The sequence below is a fragment of the Chlorocebus sabaeus genome, chromosome 23 (assembly GCF_047675955.1).
Source record: "Chlorocebus sabaeus isolate Y175 chromosome 23, mChlSab1.0.hap1, whole genome shotgun sequence".
Lineage (NCBI taxonomy): Eukaryota > Metazoa > Chordata > Mammalia > Primates > Cercopithecidae > Chlorocebus > Chlorocebus sabaeus.
Window position 1 is genome coordinate 33,707,376 of NC_132926.1, and position 21,941 is coordinate 33,729,316.

Genomic DNA, 21,941 nt, shown 5'->3' on the forward strand with positions numbered 1-21,941 from the left:
GTTTTCAGGCACAAGAGCCATAATATCTCCCATTCCCCTATTCCCCCATTCCCCCATCCCCTGCTTTTTTATTTTTTCTTGTAAAATCTGGGAAGCCTGATCCTTACTGGAGGTGGTAGGTAGTAGGCAAAGGATGTTACTCTTCCAAAGTTCAATGAACTACGTATGGTTTGCCCACTAGAGGGTGTAGCTCACTTTGCATTAGGAGCAAGGAATGTTCAGAGTGGTAATGCTGGGAGGCATTTACTGTCAAAGAGATCTGTTGAAATGTTGGAAGGTCTCAGCCATAGGGTTCACATTCCTGAAAGGGGCCCTGTCTCAGAAGGACTTAGAGAGTGGTCAGATGACCAAGGCACGACTACAGGCATAGAAAATAGAGTAGGATGAAGGACTTCATCTTAAGAACCATGAAGCTATTTTTTGTCTTAAAAAGAAAAAGCCATAAAAAAGAATGAGACCTTGACATTTGCAACAACATGGGTGGAACTGGAGGTCATTATGTTAGTGGAATACACCAGGCACAGAAAGACAAATTATGCATGTTCTCACTCATTTGTGGTAGCTAAAAATTAAAACAATTGAACTCATGGAGTTAGAGTGGAATGATGTTTACCAGAGGTAGTGGGGGTAGGGAAGCGGGGGATGGTTAATAGGTACAAAAATATAATTAGATAGCATGAGTAAGCTCTAGTATTGATAGCATAGCGGAGTGACTACAGTCAACAATAATTCATTGTACATCTAAAAATAACTACATAATTGGGTGGTTTGTAACACAAAGAAAGGATAAATGCTTGAGGTGATGGATATCTCATTTACCCCGATGTTATTATTATGCATTGTATGCCTGTATCAAAATGTCTAATGTACTTCATAAATACATATACTCACTATGTACCCACAAAAAGTAGAACTTTTTTAAAAAGGTTATGTGCAGGAATAGCAAATAGGTTTTATATTCCATGTCAAATCTGATGACAAGGCATGCCTGGATTACTATGTTGATAAAGATTTTGAGGCCACATCTAGCTCAGTGGCATGTACTATTTGATTACTGATATCTGATGTGGGCATGGGGAGAAGCAGGATGGTTAGATGTGATAGACATGTGACATCTATGGTGAGATGTTTCTCAATAGGAGCACTATCAGCATCCTGGATGGGTTAGTTTTTCCCCATGCAGGACAGTCATTGTGACAAGTAAAAATTAAGTCCCCACATACTTTAAATACCCTTTATGGGAATAGTACTGCTCTATTAGAAAATCATTAGGTTAAGCCAAGAGTGACTTGATTGGTTTAGATTTGCCTGAGGATTTAACTAGAGCTTCTTAAATTCTTCAAGACTAAAAAATGAGGATTTTTTTTTTTTCTGGATCCTGAGACCAGACTGAGCTTGCTACCTGTAGGGAATAGGGACTGAGAATGGGGAGGGGAATGAAGAGTTTCTATTGAAGGGAAGAAGATACTTATGGTGACAGGAAGCCAGGTAGAACCTGACAGTAGGTGATTAATATGTCATCCCTGGTTAAGAAAAGCATAGGGGGAACCTCAGCTGTGGGAAAAGGAGGTATCTTGTTAAACATCAGAGTCATTTGGAGGGCCCTCATCCTACCATTTTCATTATTGTTGGGTGTTTCTTTTGCCAGGATGTTGTCTTTATATAACAGTTCTCAGGGAGTTGCCCTCTACTCTGTACCTTGGAATCCTCTGAATAAGATCAGCCACCGTAAGTTATTTTTGGAACGAGATAACATATGACTCAATGAATAAATACATACATGAATAAAATATTTCCTACCCCTTAATTTAAGAGTTCATGACCATCTATTTTCATTTTCTTCATGCCCCTGTGAATTCCTGTGGAGAAGGGAGGAAAGAGGCAACAGGAATGATATTATTGCTGCCTTCAAGTTTTGCCTTTGTCATACTCTTCCAGCCAAAGACCACCAGGAACACACCTATAGTTGAACAAATTGGGCTTATGATTCATTGCAGCTTATGAGAACACACACCCCTGGGAGGCATAAGGCATGTCAATAAGAGGGTATTAGAAAGGTCTTATTGTAGGATTTGAGATGTTAGGTTAATTCGGCAAAAGGTTTAAGGAAAAGAGGCTTTGCTTTGGTTTGAATGCCCTGAGAAAGTGGGAGTAATTATTTAGAAAAAAGGAAGAGTAGCTTAAAGCTAAAGTTGTAATTGGTGAAGAAGCGGCAGTCACATTAGTCTAGATAAGTTGATATTTGGTATTTGATAATGTTCATGTTTTGCCTGTGTTTAGACATGATTTTTAAGTGGTATTATCTTAGTCTTGATTTCTCATAGTCACAGAGTAGCTTTGTCAGATGTAAACATTCTGTGAAATTGTTTATCTCAAATGGAGACCATGAAGGCCCAGATGTAAGTAGGAGGCCAACCTGTTACAATGCTAAGGCAAGCTTCTGCATGCCATGGGTTGTTTTACTCCTTTTCACATTTTGTCATATTGTTTAATAATCTTTTGTTTTATTGCTCCCTAACTGGACTGTAAAGTGCATGAGTGCACAAACCTGTTTTGATGACCACTGAAGACTAAGTCTAGCCAAGTCTCCCAATCTCATATGTACTTAAAGAGCATTTACTGAGTAAATGACAGAATTGTCCAATTAGCTGATTAGACTGTGAATTGCCCAATGTCAGGGGTTACTTCCTATTCAACTCTGTATTTCTGGAACCAAACAGTTCTGATATATGTAATTAAATATATCTCAAGTCAAAGAGGAACTCTCCGTAAAATAAGATTTATTGCTTTTCTTTGAAAAATAAGGTAATATAATGAATTATACTTTATGAATGAGAGATGATGCTTGATTCAAATGGTTTCGTTCATGAAAAACAGAAAAATCACTTCATATTCAAGATGCAGGGGCCTTTCTGCATTTTCCATGGTATTGAATGTTGAGAGTAAGATTCAAAGCTCTAAGAGAAATTGATATAATTATTTGGAAACCATTAATATGAAATATAATCTTTCTTGTCCAGCCTAGTTGCATATTATAATCTCTATATTATACAATAATTTTTTGAAAGGGGAGAGAATGAGCTCAAGAGGCGGAGGTTGCAGTGAGCCAAGATCACGCCAGTGAACTCCAGCCTGGGTAACAGAGTGAGGATGGATGGATAGATAGATAGATAGACAGATAGATAGATAGATAGATAGCTAAATGGAGAGAGAACTTGATTTGTAAACTCCTGGCTTACAAATAGCCCATAGCTACAAAGATTTGCCTCTCCCCTCATTATGCACTTTCACCCTGGAGACGCTTCTGATTTGTAATCATGGCAAAACATTATTAGAGCTTTTAACAAATGTGTAAACCTGTATGTTAAAAAGTAGAGGATGAGGAAATCGATGAATTGATAAGGTACCTTGGGAAAATCTTTTCTCTTCTCTGAATCGGAATTACCTTGTTGATAAAATGACTATAATGATAGTTACCTACTGAGATAAGCTCTTTTGAGCCTATCTAGATATAGGCTTTTGAGCCTATTTGGATATGCTGTATGAACTTCAAGAATACTTGTTATTGAGACAAAGACCATAATACAGGAAGCATACTCATTATTGAGGCAAAGACCATAATGGTTAAGAACAGGATAAACTCAGGAGTGTAGAAAACATAAATGAAAAATATCTGTCTTCTTCAGCAGAAATGTAGTAACAATACCAATCAAAATACTAAATTTTATACTAAGTTATAGTCAGTGAAATTTTGCGTGCATATTTCATGCAAAAGTGGCCTATTTTTTTTTAAACATGGTCTCACTGTCAGCTGGAGTGCAATGGTGCAATGTCGGCCCACCGCAACCTCTGCCTCTCAGGTTCAAGCAATTCTCCTGCCCCAGCCTCCCAAGTACCTGGGATTACAGGCACCTGCCACCATGCCTGGCTATATTTTTTTTAATTATTTTTTTTAGAGACGGGGTTCCATCCTGTTGGCCAGGCTGATCTCGAACTCCTGGCCTCAAGTGATCCTCTCAAAAAGTGGCCCATTTAAAGAAAATTTAACAATAGCCCCATAGGAACTACTGTGAAGTGGTAAAGAATATTATTCATCTTCCATAAGTGCTTCCTATTTGACATTGGGCAAGGCAGTCAACTTTGGAGTACTTGTTTTGAATACTGAATGAGATAATTTATATGTGGTGCCAAGGGCAGTGCTTGGTATGTAGTAAGCACTAAATTGAAATCAGGCCTATTTATAGGTTTTCAAAAGATCCCTCATTATTTGTTCTCTTAAATATTTTATATTTCTGAGTATATACAATAAATACTTTTTTTAAAGTTTAATTATACTATATGCATCATTTGATATATTTGGCAAACTTAATGTTAGGTCATGATTATTTTTTGAAAAGTTAATAGGTGATGTCTAGTGAGGTTTTTTAAAAAAATCATATAGAGCTAAAAAAGGATGAGCCTGTAGGCAAAAAGCGAGAGCTTTGGTGTACTAAAGTGGATCAACCTTTGACTTCTCCAAGATGCAGAAACACAGTACCAGGTAGAACCCGAGCTGGGGCTTGAAGGATGGAGGGAGGCACATGTACAGTTAGTGTAAAGATATGCTTGTCACCCTCACTTTATTATGAACATGACCTGGCCACACATTTGGAACGCCTTGATAAACTTAGAAGAAAGCAACTTCAGGCTAACAGAGATAAGTATAAAAGTGGAGGAGCCAGATTATTCTTATGCATAAACTCCCTCTGAAATGGTGGGCATGGGAAGCAAAATAGATTTCTCAACTGACCTGGAATAAGAAGAAGCTGAGCAGTAGGGTGGAGGTGTAGTAAACATCAGAGAATCATGGATAAGGATATTTAAGTGGCAGCACAACAATGGAAAAAGAAGATCTTATGTAAGAAAACTGTACTTCCCTCAAGTTCCACTGTTGTGTCTGGAGATGCTAAGAACTAGTTGGAAAATGGAAACTTTGGAAAATATTGGCTTTCATGCAAATAAAGTTAGCGGGCATTAGAGCATTGATATTTGTAGCATTACCATAGACAGTGACACAATTTCATTTACTAACTCTTTTCCAGAAAGTATTAATTATAGATGCACTGTAATTATGGATTATATTATTAGAAACTAATTTTATATTATTAGATTTTTTTTTTTTTTTTTGTATTTTACCCTTAGAACTATTGTGCAGAACATAGCTATACATTATTCTTTGGCAATACCTTTAATACTTCTTGAGGATAGTACCCAGAATAGCTAAACAATCTGAAAATGAGCAAAGTTGAAGAATGCATACTTCTTGACTTCAAAGCTTACTATGAAAATCTAAATAAGAGAGTGTGGTATTGGCACAAAGATAGACATATAGACCAATAGAACAAAATTGAAAGTTCAAAAATAAATCCTTATATTTATGGTCAGTTGATTTTCAGTGAAGGTTATAAAACAATTAAATGAGGAAAGATAAATATTTTCAACGAACAGTGCTGGGATAACTGTGTATCTACATACCAAACAATACAGTTGAATTCCTTGCCTCACACCATATACAAATCTAACTCAATATGAGTCAAAGACCTGAATGTAACAGTTAAAATTTAAAACATTTGGAAGAAAACAGAGATCTTTGTGATCTTGGATTAAGCAATGTTTTCTTAGATACGCCAGAAACACAAGCAGCAATAGATAAATTGTACTTTATGAAATTAAAATCTCCTGCACTTCAAAGGACACTATTAAGAAAGTGAAAAGAAAACCCACATAATGAGAGAAAATATCTGTAAATCAACATCCATTAAGGAGCTAGTATCCAGAATATATAAAAATCTCTTACAGCTCAACAATAAAAAGGTAAATAATCTGAGTAAAAAGTGAGCAAAGGATTTGAATAGACATTTCTTAAAAGAAGATACACAAATGGCTAATAAGCCTATGAAAATATATATAACATTAAATCTTTTGGGAAATGAAAATCATAACCATGGTTTTCATGATTATGATACCACCTCACACCTATTAGGATGGTTATCATTAAAAAGATGAGCAATAACACGTGTTGGTAAAGATGTGGAGAAATTAGAACTCTCATACTTTTACTGGGATTGTAAAATTCTGCAGCTGATTGAAAAACAGTTTGGTTGTTCCTCAGTTAAAGTTATCATATGCCCCAGCAATTTAACTCATAGGTTTATACCCAAGATAAATAAAAGCATATGTTCACACAAAACCTAGTAAATGAATGTTCATAGCAACATTATTCATGCTAGCCAAAAGTGGAAACAACCCCATGTCCATTAATGGATGAATGGATAAATGAAATGTGATATATCTATACAATGAAATATTCAGCCATAAAAAGGCACAAATAACTGATGCATCCTACAACATGGATGAATTTTGAAAATCTATACCAAGTGAAGGAAGACAAAAAAGGCCACATGTTATATTATTCCATTTATATGAATTGTCCATAATAGGCAAATCTATAAAGACAAAAAGTAGACTAGTGATTTCCAGGTACTGGGGTGGGGGAGATGACAGAGGGGTAGGGGTTTCTTTTTAATGAAAATTTTTCTGAAATTAAACAGCGGTGATAGTTGTACAACTCTCTTGTATATATTAAGGACCACTTAATATAGTTTAAGTTGTATAGTTTAAGAGAGTACATTTATTATTTATCCTATTAAAATTTAAATCCTAAGAATACATTTTTAGCACTGAGAAGTTATTTTTTATTTCCCTGAATCCTTGGGATTGCAGAGAAGGGTAAGACAGTAGATTTGGAGAAAGGATGAAATGTGGTTAGCTAATAATACATTTGGGAGAAGTAGCAGCAATCATCCATGCAGTTTCTATTCCCTCTATGGAATCCCTATGTATGCCATAGAATTATGACCACAACATGAAGGCCTATCAGATGAGGTTTTGATATCATTTGGAAGACACGGCTATACTGGCTAAAGCTGACTATGGTATAGGTTATGTGATCTGAGTGAGTTGGGAAATGTGGAAAGAGCACTAGGGGCTGAGTACAAATGTGTGTTTATGATAGAGTGATCAACCATTCTGGTTTGTCTGTGACTGTCTTATTTTAGTATGCAAAGTCTCATGTCCCAGGAAAACCCTTAGTCCAGGGAAAACTGAAATGGTTGGTCCCCTAGTTAGTAGCAATAAAGGTCACTCATCTGTTATTTACTAAGGACTTGCTATGTGACAGGGATTATGCTAAGCTCTCTTGATGCATTATCTTTTTCAATCCTCATAGCCAACTTCTGAGATAATGACTGAGGTTATGTTTTCTGCCCTAAGTCACATAAGTTTAAGCAGAAGAGCTGAGGTCCCAATCTAGTTCTATAGGATCAGAATCTTCATTCTTAAACACACATTCCATTCAGAGAGTTTGAGCCAAAATAAGTAGTGAATTTTTCTTAAAAAAATTACTTCTAAAGGGTGATTTAGGTTTGCAAATGTGTTTTATATCCACTATCGCATTCATTCTGCCCAAGAACCCTTTGAGTTATTCATTCATTCAAAATGTACTTATTAAGGTCTTACTTGGTGCAGATACTGTGTTAAGTGCTAGGAATTAATCAGAAACCTGCCTTTTGACTTCATAGAGCTTATGTTGGGTGACAGACCAAAAATAAAGAAACAGAAAGTTAAAATATATGGTCATTATGACAAGTATTACAAAGGAAATATAAATAGATTGACATAAAAATATCAGAAGTGAATATATTTTAGATAGAATGGTCAGGAAATCCATCTGTGGGAAGATATATTTAGACTGAAACCCAAATAATGAAGAAGAATTAGTCCTGTGAAGAGCATGGGAAAACATTGTTGTAGGAGAAGAGAGATTGCCCAAAGTTTCTGAAGCAGGAAAGAGCTTTGTAGGTTTGAAAATATCGAAAAAGAAGAGTTAATGTAGATGGAGCATATGTAGCAAGTGAAGCACTAAATATCATTCCAGATTTATAGATGAGAACTTGAGGTTTGGAAGCGTTATGAGACTTCCAAATATCACTCAGACACAGGAAAAGGATTCAACCCAAGGGCTTCTGACCTCGAGAGTGCTGAAACCTATTACTTTAGTCTTATCTTGAAAAAAGTAATGTTTCTTAACAGCTATGATTTGCATTTTAGGGAAAGAACTTTTTTTTTCATGGAATCCCGTGTTGAAATTATTGTTTAAAATAGATAAAGGGAGGCTTCTAAAGTGGGAGATGAAATTTGAAGTCCCATTTATTTACTCCCTGTCCCCCTATTCCCTCAGGGTCAGACAGTGGAACTGAGATTTCAATGACTTTCTTTTTTTTCTTTTTAGTTTACAAAATCACATTTTGAGGAATTCACAAACATTTTGCAAAACAGTAAATGGTTGATTGCAGTCAGTTACATATTAAATTCTCAAAAGAGGGTTCTGTTTTCGGTTTCATGTTTTCATTTACATATTAACGAAACAGTACACTCAGGAATTAGGATAAATAATGTTATTAGAAGCACATAATGGGCTGACTCTTACGGAGCATATGTGTTTCTGTTGTGTAAACTTCTTTTGATAATGACTGCACTGAAGGACCTAAAACAAAACTCACAGGTCAAACTTTGTATCCTGCAATTATCTCTTAATGGCTTCTAATGTAAGTGTTCTGGTGTTCTACTATATGTAGAGAGGAGATAATGATAAATTATCTTTCAAACCTCAAACATCAAAACTGTATTTTCTTAAATTCAGCAGCCAGAGCCTTTGAGGTTGCTGGAGTTTCTATCTTGCGGGGCAACTGAGTCTATACAGCCAGATCCTTGGTTGTGTAATGCATATCTGTAATTTGTTAGAAAAAAAAAGAAACCATTCTGAGAAATGAGAAAAATGACTATAACTACTGTCTGGGAATTACTGTAAGCACTGTCCAGGTTCCTCTGGAATCATTTTGGTTCATCAAATTCCCCCTTTTAATTTTGGTGCCTGGAAAAGGATGCGTTTTATGGTCCCACTCTAGCATCGAGTGTACTTTAGTCCTCTGGGGATTAGGATTCTGGAATAATAAGAAGCTAGCAGGTTTATGTTTTCCTAACTCTTCCCATTTTATTTTCCTTTTTTTCAGTATCACCAGAGTTGGAGGACCTTGAATATTAAATGATTTTTCTATGGATGGGAGGAGGCTTGGAAAGTTTGTAATTATTATATAATGAGATTAGGAATGAGCTGCCACAGTCTCCTAATCCAGTGATTCAGATTACAGTGTGTCCGTTTATCCAGTATATCAGGCTATAAGACTTCACTGCCTCTCATCACAGCAGTGTTTCCTGAACTTCAGTAACTTGGTTTGTGATTCCTTCCAAATTCATGTGTCATTTTTCTTTACAAATATTTTGCTTTAAATTGGCTCACTTTTTAAATTTACCTACCAATCTTAGATTTGTCCTAAATGTGAATGTCCATGATATATTGGGTTTGAAGTTGTAAACGTATTTTTTCTAACAGATGAAAGAACAGCTGTAATTATTGAAATGAAAGTGATTCGTTGGCATATTAACTAAAATTATTATTAATGCTATCAGAAGGTACTCAACTCACTCTTTGGAGAAACAGTGTATGTCTCTTATCTCCTCTTTCAGTGATTTAACCTACATGATATAGACTTGGAAAGATTTTACCAAAGACTAGATGCTTTACTGGGCTTTTAAGAGATGCAAATGACTTTTAAAATTGAATATGTATATGGAAAGAAGGATGTTTAATTAGAGGGAGTTGTATGCACCAAGACACAAAACTGGAATAGCATGAACTCCAAAATAGTTTAACTATTAAGGAAGTTATACTTTTAGGTAGAAAGAGGCTGGATTAAGTTGGGGGGTATTGTAAAACACGCAAAAAATGTGTCCTGAGAATACTTAGAGTCATTGTTTTAAATAAGAAGAAGTCTCAATCAGATTTGCATTTTAGAAAGTCCATTCTCAAGGTTATAGAGATTAGAGCAGGGGTTAGCAAACTATTTCTGTTAAGAGCCAGGTAGTAAATGTTTTATAAGTTTTAGGTCATTTGGCCTCTATGGCAACAACCCAACTCTGTACCAGCTTGAAAATGGCCATAGATAATATATAAGCAAAGTGTGCCTGTGTTCCAAGAAAACTCTATTTTCAAAAACAGGTGGCCATAATTTGCCAACTCCTGAATCAGACTAAATGCAAGGAAACCACCAGATGGTATCTAGAAGCACTAGATGCATATCACAGCAATATGGGCAAGTAACGAGGAGGACTTAACCTAGGCAAAAGTATTGAAGTTAGAAAGAGGAAATAAAATACATTAAAAAACAAAAATTAGGAGCTTGAATTGCCAGTGGTATCTAAGGGAATGCAGGAGCAGTAAGAGTCAGAGATAAGTCCTGATTTTCTCAGGACCTGTTTTGACAGAGGTATTTAAATTGAACCATATGAAATTGCCATTATGTAGACTCAGAACAGTCAGATATTGGCAGTTTTATATGTTCAACCTTATAGAAATTCTGTAAGACTAAGATTAGAAAAATTATTCTTAGGCAGAAAGTGGAAAACTTACCTTAAAAGGACTGTCACCAAAAATATCTGAAATAAAAATGCTTAGAATAAAATATTAAATAAAATATTGCAGTGTTGAAATGTGTATAGCTAGCTAGCCCATTAAGTAATCACAGATAAATTAATAACCATGAAAGTCATGAAAAAATAAGTGGCTTCTTTACACAAACGGTTTATCTGGCCATGTCTTCTGGTTCCCAAACACTGTTTCCTTCTTCTTCTTAATGTCCTACTGGGACATCTAATGTCTTACCTGGGAATTCAAACTTATCCTGTTCCTAGGTTTAATGTTGACCTTAGGCGGGGGATATTTAAACTCAAGCATCATCCTCTGAGGCTCAGCAGTACCATCCTTTGCTGAGCTGTTCGAACATCATGTAGTCTTATTTTAGAGAAAGGTTTCATTCTTCATAGTCATCTTGGTCATTTGCTGACAGAAATCTTAGATACCTGCGTTTGTTTTCAGATTATTGCATCTTGAATGTACCCTTTTTTCTAAATTCAACCGGCATACAAGGAAGCCTCTTTTGCTGGGGACCTCTGTGTCAAATCCATTTACCCAAACTATTGACACTGTATTTCACCTTCATATTTTATGTTTTACTTGAGAGCCTTGATTTCTTTCAGCTACTGCAGCTGAGCTTTCTCCTTGCCTCCTCATTCTACCTGCACCATTCAGCTAGCAGATTCAGTCTTACATGGGCTTACCTTATTGGTGCCATTTTGTTGGAGTTAATTAGAAAAAGTTGAGTCCTCTCTTGAAATTTGATAACATCTGGTGGTGTCCTAATAGTACGCCCTGTAAAAAACTGACACTGCTTTGCATAGAATGCATTTCTGTGTACAGGCTAACATAACAAAATACCAGTGTGTGTGAAGACTATGATGGGAAATAATTAGGAAAAAGAGGGAGCAGAGCCAAAATTGATTATGAATTCAGAAGTCCAAATTATTAGTCAGATATTGAGTACAACTTTCATAGATCATTCCTTAAAATATTTAAATTCTGAAGCTATCTTTGGCAGAATTCTTGGAATATTAAAAACTGGATTAAACCACTGATAGTTACTCTATTTAAGATAGGTAATTTTTCATCTCTGAGGAAAGTCTCAAAGTTTCAAAAATTACAACATCTAGAAAGAAGTTATTGTGAGCTTGTTACTTCCCCTGGAATATCAAATGTTTATTCTTTCCCCAAGTTTCTTTAACAAATGCTTACATGAAAAATAGCCAGTAGCCGAGATAACCAGGAAGAATGTTTCCATCTTTTCCATAAGGAACAAAGTGATTCATCCACCTGAGTATTTTCAGTCCAGAGTTTTCTAGCAAATTCCTAAAGGTTGAGTTCTCTTGCTGAATCGAAGACTATGGTTCTATTGTGAGAACCTCAGACCCCATTATGAAGTCACTTGGCAAGTGACCTATTTACATGTGGCACTTAGGGCAAAGTCACCAGTTGACTTAGTCTGCTCTGTGTTGCTATAACTGAATACCTGAGGTTGGGTTTATAAGTTTATAAAGAAAGAGGTTTATTTAGCTGGCAATTCTACAGGTTGGCAAGTTTAAGAGGCATGTACTGGCATATGCTCGACTACTGGTGAGAACCTCAGTCTGTTCACTCATGGTGGAAAATGGAAGGAGAGTGAACTTGTGCAAAGGGATTACATGTTGAAGGAGAGAGCAAATGAGAGAAGTTGAGGAAGTCAGACTTCTAAATAACTAGCTTGAGGGAACTAATCCATTCCCAGGATATCTAGAATTCATCCATTCCTGAGGGAGGGCATTCATCTATTAATAAGGTATCCGCTCTAATGACCCAAACATTTCCCATTAGGCCATACCTCCCAATACCACCACAAAGGGGGTCAAATTTGAACATGAATTTTGGTGGGAACAAATCACATCAATACCATAGCATCAGGCCATCAAAGACCAAGAAGGCTTCCAGGGGAAAATATTGCATCCTTAACAGGCTGTAGAGCTGTGGTATGACAGCATGATTTAACATTTTTTTGTTTGATGGTTTATTATTCAGTTCCATGGAAGTGCATTCTGCTTTTTCTTGCAAGAAACAAATGTGAAAAAGATTAACTTAGTATGAGTAATTCTGGGGAAGGTTTTCAAAATTTACATGTTTGCCTTCTAATTCTGCTCTAGCAATCTCAAGATTCTTATTTGGTAGATCCAGAGAATGACTCAGACTGCGTATATATATGTATAGTCCTCCCTCAGTATCTGTAGGGAATTAGTTCTAGTACCCTGTAAATAACCAAAATCTGTGGATGCTCAAGTCTTTATATAAAGTAGGATAGTATTTGCATATAACCTTCACACATCCTCCTGTATATTTTAAATCATCTCTACAAGGTAGATTTGAACTTCATGGGTCCACTTATATGCAGGGATTTTTCCCCAACAAATACAGTCAGCTCTCCTTTTCTACAGATTCCACATCTGCAGTCAAACTTCAACTGAAAGTATAGTATACAAGTCCTACTTGATATATACAGGTTCCACAGGACCAACTGTGAAACTTGAGTTTGAGCAGATTTTGGTATATACAGGTGTCCTTGAATCCCGAAGAATAATGAGGGATGACTGTACTTATACATAATACAATGTAAATGCTGTGTAAGTATTTGTCATGTTGAATTTTTTATTTGTACTTTTTCAATTGTTGTATTGTTGTTTTTGTGGTCTTCTAAAAGAATATTTGGTGTACAGTTAGTTGAACCCTGGGATCTGGAGGACTGCTTGTATACACATATACATACACACACACACATATATATGTATATATGTATGTATGTATTTGAATTGAGTAAGGAGATTCTGATTCACCTCTAATAAAGAAATGATAGATTAGGGGACCACAATTTTACACTAAAGAGCTAGTTTTCTAGATCTTTTTCTCCCTTATTCCCTAAAGGCATTTGTTCTGTCAGAGCAAACTCTTTTTCCCTTGTTATCGTACTCATTCCTACCTCCCTAAATGTAGCACCTACTATCTTGTATTTAACATAAAACATATTAAATAAATAAAAAAAGTATCCATGGAAACTCAAGGCCATTATGTACGATTTTTGGTGTAATACCTGGCCTAACAAGGCAAGGACCTGGAGATCTTATAAAATCAGTGATTCTTTTTTTTTTGTTGTTGTTGAGTTCTAGGGTACATGTGCACAACATGCAGTTTTGTTACATATGTATATATGTGCTATGGTGGTGTGCTGCACCCATCAACTTGTCAGCACCCATCAACTCATCATTTACATCAGGTATAACTCCCAGTGCCATCCCTCCCCCCTCCCCACTTCCCACAATAGGCCCCAGTGTGTGGTGTTCCCCTTCCTGTGTCCAAGTGATCTCGTTCAGTTCCCACCTATGAGTGAGAACATGCGGTGTTTGGTTTTCTGTTCTTGCAAGTTTGCTGAGAATGATGGTTTCCAGCTCCATCCATGTCCCTACAAAGGACACGAACTCATCCTTTTTTTATGGCTGCATAGTATTCCACAGTGTATATGTGCCACATTTTCTTAATCCAATCTGTCACTGATGGAAATTTGGGTGATTCCAAGTCTTTGCTATTGTGAATAGTGCCGCAATAAACATACGTGTGCATGTGTCTTTATAGCAGCATGGAAAATCAGTGATTCTATACTGAAGATTGTGTTGTGACCAGATGCTGTGGGGCTTAGTTCATATTGTTACCAAATCAAAGACATGAGAAAATGAGGTCTAACTCTTAAGTAAGTCTTAAAAAAATGAATGATTTTCAGATTTCCTAGGGATACCAGGTTCCTCTCAAAGTGCTGGTGTAACTGCACCAGACCAATTTGGCTCAGCTTTTATGTAACAAAGTTGTGAGCTGTTTTTCAGTTGCTATGAATCCCCAGGTTGAAGTGAGCATGTCCATATGAACCAAGGGTGCAACCACAAGCAGAACCTAAGTGCTTGGACTGAGGAGTGGGAATTGAATTAAAAAGTGAACACTGCATGGTAGTAGGATCCAGGATCCATCAGATCACTGCCTATTGGCATTACCTCATTGCAAGATGTAATCAGATCACACCTCATTACCCTATACTTATAAAACTCAACCCAGCCCCCAGCTTGGTGAGACAGATTTGATCATTTTTCTTCTGTCCTCTTGCCAGTTAAGTCGCAATAAACCTTTCTTGCTGCGAAATCTTGGCACTTTGGTGTTTGGCTTTCTGTTGCACCCAGTTTGGTTCATTAATAGGAGAGTTTGAATAACAAAAATGAAGTATCTTAGAACAGAAAATTACTCTATAGAGCAATGGAGTAAAAAGAAAGATTGAGCCAAAAGGCCTGGGCTCTCTTTCTGTGTCTGTCAGTACTTAGTAGAATGTTAAATTCTGCCTCATTTTGGGGCATGTTTTCTTACCTGTGAAATAAATAGCTATCCCAAAGGATCCTAAGGGTTTTTTTAAAAAAATTCTAAGGCATAATGTCTAGACCAGTTAGGAAAATGCTCTCCTGTCAAACCAAATTTGGGGTAGTTCCAAATGCTACACTTGGAGTGAAACTCTAGGGAGATCAAGATGTTGATGGATCTGGATACCAAGTCTCATGAATGGATAAAAGAACTGGGATAATTTACTATGGAGAGGTAAAGATTTAGGAAGACATGAGGTGTCTTTCAGCTCCTTTGGGCCTTCAAGTGGAATAAAAAGCTCATTTTTGGTCTCCAGACACAGATTAGGACAAACAGCTAACATTTACATTATTTCTCATAAAGACTCTGTTAGTAGGTACTATTAATATAAGTATCTCCAATACGCAGATGAGAAGATTGAGGCAAAAATGGTTAAATTGTTCCCTCAAGGCCACAGTGATAACAAGTGTTACCAATGGAATTCAAACCTAGGAAATCTGACTCCAGAGCTTGCCAACTTTACTATATTATTTAGCATTTTGGTTCAACATAAAGAGTTTGTTGAATATAAGGACTATTCTATTTATCATTGCATCTTGGGCTCTTAGCCCAATGCCTGACACATTATATGGGTTAAAAGATTAAGTGAATAAGCAATTGTCTCAAACTCCTGGCCTCAAGCAATCTTCCCACCTACCCTTTCAAGTAGCTGAGATTATAGGCATAAGCCATGGTGTCTTGAAGGAATGATTTTCTGAACACTCAAGATGCCTAACAATGAAAACAAGCTGCCTTATGGAGGCCTTAATACCTGTCTTCAGGGTGTTGAGACAGAAGCAAAAGGTGAATGATGATCTCTCAAACATAGGGAATAAGATTTCTTTATGAGTGAGAAGTTGAAGGAGAAGATGTTTACATAGTCTTTTTTTAGACGCTGTGATTCTATGATTCAATGGTTTCTCAATAGTCATAGAAATGAATTTCCAAAATTCCCTCCAGCTGAAAAGTATACTCACCCATCTGTGAGATGACAGTATCCCTAAACTTTGTGGACAGAAGGTATTTAAGGGACTGCTGTTGCCTTGGGAAGAGTAACGACAATGGTGGAAGGGAGATATACACTGAAGACAGAGGCAGAGGCAAAGGCAAAGACAAAGGGACAGGAGTCAAGTGCCACTCTCTTGCGTTGAGGTAACCAAGGTGGTAAGGTGGATTCAAAAGAGATGACCTAGTAATGTCAGCCAAATCCCTATACTCACATTATATTCAAGCAAGAGATTCCATGTTTATTATTAAATTACCTTTTAGTAATTCAAGGTGGTAAAACACACGCTAGAAATACTGTGTCTCTAAGTATCCATGGGGAATTGGTTCCAGGATTCCCAACAGATACCAAAATCACAGATGACCAAGTCGCTTATATAAAATGGTATAATATTTGCATATAATCTATACATATCTTCCCATATACTTAAAAACATCTCTAGATTACTTATAATACCTAATACATTGTAAATGCAATGTAAATATTATACTATATTGTTGAAGGAATAAGAACAGAAGAATTGTACATGTTTAGTACAGATAGGATCATCTTTTATTTTTCCAAATATTTTTGATATGCAATTGATTGAATCCATGGATGTGGAACCCATGGATATAAAGGGCCAACTATATTTGCTGACCTATGAGAAGGCTTCATTTAGAAAAAGAATGCTTAGAACCAGAAAACAGATATGGGGATACATAACCTCAAATCCCTCAGGAATACCCCCTATTCTGCTGATCTGGAGAGCTTCTTCAAATCAACAGCCATCACAAATGTAGATTCACCTTCATGTAATAACTAATGAAAATGTCTTTCATTGTGTTATAGGGTCCATGGTAATCAGTTTTATCCAAATACTACCTGTGTTCCTGTATCACCTAATGGTTTAGCAAGCATATTCTAATAACAATGTCAACAATAACAACAACATAACATCATGTACATAATTTGAAATTGTTATAGTTTCTAGGTACTTTCCTTCCATATCTGTTAATCTTCATAATAGTTTTGAAAAGTAAGTATCACTGATACCACTTTTACATCTATGCAAGAGAGTCTCCTTTGCCCTAGACCCCTGTTTTAAAGAGCTGTTTTAAAGGCCTCCCTCCAGGTCTTCTCCATCCATGCCTCTCTCCCAAGGGCTTGGAGCTTGTAGGTCAAGGACATCTGCCCAGCGCAAAACTTTTAATCCCCTTCTTGTTTATACCTTGGAATCCTAAACTTTTGAATTCACTTCCTAAGCAAACTTTAACCTGCTTACAGGGCCTATGTGAACTACTTCTTCAGGTCATCTCCCTCAAGGCAGACTACATTTCTGATATGCACCTTCTTTACTCCAAAGTATGACCTAAGGGTGAATATTTGCAGTAGTTTGGATGAAGATTGGACATGCAGGCTTTGGTATGCAGGCCCATGTTCACACTGCTCTTATGAGGCATAGCAGAACTGGGTTGGATAGAGACCAGTGGCAGACCAGGAGAGAGACTGATGCTCTGTGGCTAACTTCTCTCATGAAGCTAGATTCCCACAGGAAATTCTTAAGGAATTTGAGAATCTTAAGTTTGAGTCTGAGCTTTCATGTTGTAATGAAGATGTATTTGCCAAGATATAAGAATAGAATTGTATTTAAACATGTGTAAGCTATAAATTTTAAATAGTTTCTAAATACATTGTAGATATAGAATGCAAGAGCTTCCATTTTAATTCTTGCCTGGAGCCCAGCACATGTTAGGAATGGACCTGGGTGTTACTGTCACTAAAAGTGTGTTAAAAATTCTGAGATAAATAACGAGTAACTTGCTTATGATCATAAAGTGAGTTTAAAATTTTTAAAAATGCTCTATTGAAATATGATTGACATAAATATCTATATATTTAGCAATAGAATTTAGTGTATTTGAAGATAAGTATGTACTTCTGAAACCATCATAACAATTAATGCAATAAATTTATCCAGTATCTCCAAAAATTTCCTTCTGCCTCCTTTTACTGTGTGCTTTGTTTTCTTTTGTTTTTCCTTTTCTGGTAAAAGCACTTAAAATAAAAATCTATCCTCTTAGCAAAATTTTAAACATAAAATTCAGTATTGTTAACCACAGGCCCTGTATTTTAGGGTAGATCTTTAAAACTGGAACTTTGTACCCTTTGATCAACATCTCATTTCCTTCTCCTTCCATTCCCTGACAACAACCATTATACTCTCTGCTTCTATGAGTTTGACTATTTTAGTTTCTACATATAAGTGAGATCATGTGATATTTTGTGTTTCTGTGTCTGGCTTATTTTAATTAGCATAATGTCTGCCAGATCATCCATGTTATTGCAAATGGCAGCATTTCCTTCTTTTCTAAAAGACTTAATGATATTTCATTATACATATGGTATGTAGCACATTTTAAAAATTCATTCATTTATCGATGTCTAATAGAACAGAGTAGAGAGCCTAGAAATAAACCCACACATATATGGTCAGTTGATCTTTGACAAGGATACACAATGGGGAAAAGATAATGCCCTCAATAAATGATGTAGGGAAAATTATATATCAACATGCAAAGAATAAAATTGGACCCTTATGTCACACCACGTAAACAAGTCAACTTGAAACAGATTAAAAAGTTAAATGTTAGACAAAACGATAAAACTCTCAGAAGAAAACATAGGGAAATAGCTTATAGCCATTGGATTAGGCAATGATTGATTGGAAATGGTACTAAAAGCACAGATAACAAAAAGGAAAATAGACAAGTGGAATTAAATAAAATTAAAAGACTGCTACATGGCAAAGGAAACAACAAATTTAAAGGTGACCTACATGATAGGAAAAAAATATTTGCATAGTATATATCTAATAAGGAATAAATTCCAAAATATGTAAGAAACTCCTATAACTCAATAGCAAAAAACCTAATAACCTGTTAAAAGATGGGAAAAATAACCTGAATAGGCATTTTTTTTCCAAAGAGGAACAACTGGCCCGTGGGTATATGAAAAGGTACTCAACATAACTAATTATCAGAGAAATACAAATCCAAACCACAATGAGATATCATCTCACACCTGTTAGGATGGCTATTATCAGTAAAAAAAAAAAAAAAGAAAGAAAAGAAAAGAAAAGTGTTAGAAAGGATGTGGAAAAGTTGGAACTTTTGTATGTGGTTAGTGGGAATGGAAATTGGTGCATCTGCTTTAGGGGATTTCTCAAAAACTTAAAAATAGGAGTACTATTTGATCTAGCTATCCCACTTCTGGATATGTAACTAAAGAAACTGAAATCTGGATCTCAGAGGTATATCTACACTCCCATGTTCATTGCAGTATTATTTGCAATAGCCAAGATATGAAAACTACCTAGCTTTTATTTTTTATTAGTCTTGCCTTACTTCTGGAGACCTCATCTTATTAAATACCCTAATAACTTTTTTTTTTGCCTGTGGAGAAATCAAGTAACAGTTATACTCTCAGGGTTGTTGTTTGTTTGTTTGTTTGGTTTTTTTTTTTTTTGGCAACTCACTAACATTTATTTCTTTAACCCCATCATCAAGTGTTTAGGAACCCATTGTGGAAGGAGGATGAACTATGTTATCAGGCTACTGAATACATGGCTGAGTTCAGTGATATCCTGTCGTGATTTCAGAGTGTGTCTTCTAGAATAATCTTTAACATTTGTTCAACACGTGTTTATTAAATGTGACCTCTAAGTGTGTTTACATTCTATGTTAGGCCATGGGAGCAGGAGATGATTTGGATGCGATTCTACTTATTCAAGAGGTCCATACTCCAGTGGTGGGGTTTTGCTTATCAGCAGACAATTACATTTCAATGTGGAAAATAACAGAAAAATATATATCATGTTGTATAGTAGTAGTATCAAAAATTGAGACAGCAAATATCGTTGGAGGAGAGTGAGCGAATAAGCCATCAAAGAAGAGGTTCTAGCTGAAGGATGGGGAAGCAGTCTTTAGTCACATTTACAGGGTAAGGCCTGTGTCTTCCAAAAGCATTCTCCCAGTGTCCCTGGCTAGTGATCGTTTCATCCTCTGATCGCCTGCAATATGTAAAACCTGTTACTTTGTATTTATCCTCTGAATTTTGGTATTATTTATTTGTTTTTGCAAATGACCTGTCTCCCAGATGCAAGTTCCATAAAGTCAGGAAACTGTTTTCTGTTTCTTTGAACTCCTAAAGAGTAGCCACTGGAAATTTTCAAGTAAGAAATAACACAATTAAAATGCTGCTCAAGCTCAATTATTGTTCATTCAAAAGTATTGATTGATTGGCAATTAAATGTAAGGAATTGTATTTCGGTTATATCTTCCAAGTACATCGTATCTTCTCAACTACAAAGAAAACTCAGTAAGGGCAGAAATAATGTTGATACTGTTCATTGTTTTATCCCCAGATGTCAACACAATACCATGCATTTAGGAATTCAATGATTTTTGTTTGATGATTAATATGTGCAAGAGTTTTAAGGATGATTAAGACACCTTCCTTTGTCTCCAAAAGTTACGTATCCAAATAGGGGTGTAAGACAAATTTCAGACCTGGTGTTAGGGATCAAAAATTTTAAAAAGTAGTGGAAAGATTTTAAAAAAAAATGACCCAATGGAACATGCATGCAGACCAATCCACTTGGGTGAGTAGGAAGAGTCAGAATTCTAATCTAGGGCAGTTCTCTATGCCATACTTCAGGGGATGTCAGCTGCTGCTGGTAAAAGTACATTTTCTGGTTATCAGAAGTTGAGGCTTCAGTCTTCTTATTTATGAAACATTTTCCTTTATTTGTTTTTCAGGTTTCAGTAAAGAATCTACACAAGCAAGCAAATCATAGGGTTTATTTCCCTGGCCTAGGCTAGAAAAAAAGGTATGTTTTGGGCTTTTGAGCTGCTGATTCCCATGATTCGCCAAGAGGGAAATTTCTGGCAGAAAGAAGCTATTAGCCGTTATTTATGACTAAAGTAAATCCAAGAGATAGAATTCCATACCAAAATTTTTAGAACGAATTTCCTTAAGGTCCATTTTATTTAAAAATCAAGTTAAGCAATGTTTAAAATTAAGTATTTTACTTCAAAAGAATTTCCTTTAGGTGCAGTTACTTTAAAAGCATCTTACTTAAAAAATAATTTTTAAGCCTTTTACTTAAAAAATCATCCTTTTCCTGGAAACTGATTGCCTCTTTTGCTCAGAATGCACTATAAGACATTTCAGAACCTCTTTACCTTCCCATTTGTAAACACTTAAATGCATTAATACTTGCTTCGTGAAAGGAAAGACATGCTAAATACTAAGCCTGTAAGCATTTTCTTAGCGTTACACTTCACCATTATGACTCAGAAAACTCACTGCAACTTGTTAATTTTAATGGAAAGGATTGCAGCCCAGTAATATCTTAGTGACTGATGTAATGTATTAAATAGAATATTTTTAAATTAATACCTTTTGTCATTATTTTTATTAATTTTTATTTTCAAGGTGATCAAAATAGCTTAAAAGCTTCCTTTTATTCTAGATTATTAGCATTTTCTCAGGGGGTAGGTAGAAGGTGAGAGGATCTGAATAAACTGCCAGATATATGTTATCCTTGTTTTTCTTCACAAATATTATGTCTTGCAAATAATTAAAATGAAGGATGTGTACTTCTTCAGAGTTGACTGTAATTTTATTCATTTTTTTGATATGGTACTAATGTGTCTTTCGAGATGATCACTTCAAAACTTTAGACAATTTCAGTCTATATAATAAATCCTTCATATCCACTTTTGAGGCTTCTAGCACAACAAAAGTGTCTTAGGTTTAGCAAAAAGTTTAAACCACTTGCTAATTTTTAACATATAAGAACCAAAAATCTGAGTTCTTTCTAGCTGTCAGAGCTGTTCAGGAATGTGTTGTGCAAACAGAGAAAGTGAGTTTCCTGTCACTAGAAGT

At 35.8% G+C, this 21,941-nt stretch overlaps 1 long non-coding RNA gene across 6 annotated transcripts in view; it reads left to right on the top strand.

Annotated features, from left to right (window-relative positions):
* LOC103244766 (uncharacterized) overlaps positions 1–21,941 on the top strand; it is a 149,924-nt gene that overhangs the window by 8,044 nt on the left and 119,939 nt on the right. For all 6 annotated transcript variants that reach the window (XR_005243119.2, XR_012090820.1, XR_012090816.1 and 3 more), the window contains exon 3: positions 20,810–20,880. This is a non-coding gene — a long non-coding RNA (uncharacterized lncRNA). The remainder of the gene's footprint in view (positions 1–20,809; positions 20,881–21,941) is intronic.